The sequence below is a fragment of the Euprymna scolopes genome, chromosome 42 (assembly GCF_053919585.1).
Source record: "Euprymna scolopes isolate OS-2025 chromosome 42, ASM5391958v1, whole genome shotgun sequence".
NCBI classification, from domain to species: Eukaryota; Metazoa; Mollusca; class Cephalopoda; order Sepiida; family Sepiolidae; genus Euprymna; species Euprymna scolopes.
In genome coordinates this window covers 33,170,374-33,170,892 of record NC_136523.1, presented here as the reverse complement: position 1 = coordinate 33,170,892, position 519 = coordinate 33,170,374, and positions in this window count along the sequence as shown.

Below are 519 nucleotides of genomic sequence, written 5' to 3'. Positions count from 1 at the left end.
AAAATTGTCGTAGACTCTTGAAAATTCAGTATGTTGTTGCTATACATCTTATGAGATGACTGACCAATTTTTATGATTGTCGGTTCAAATGAACAGCTACACCAGTAATTGGAATACACCCTACTAAAGCCTGATTGTGAAAGCTGATGAATTTCAAAAATGCAATCTGGACGTGAGGACACTTTAGAAGGATGATATGCAATGAAATTCTGTTTTAAACTTGGGGAAAAAAATGCCACAGAAACGTATGGAATGCTTTAGATTGCTTTTGGACCATCTTGCATGAATCAGTTTTTGAGTGGCATAAGAGATTCAAGGAAGGTAGGAGGTCTGTGAGGGATCATGAAGGGTGTGGGAGGAGTAAGGAAGTCAGAACATCAGAGTTGATTGGCCAAATAAAGAATTTCATAGATAAGGACCGTCGTCTGTCTATAGAGACAATAAGTGCACAGTTTGATGTCAGTGTGGGAACTGTATTCACAATTATTTGTGAGGAACTGAAGTGTGATGTGAACGGGC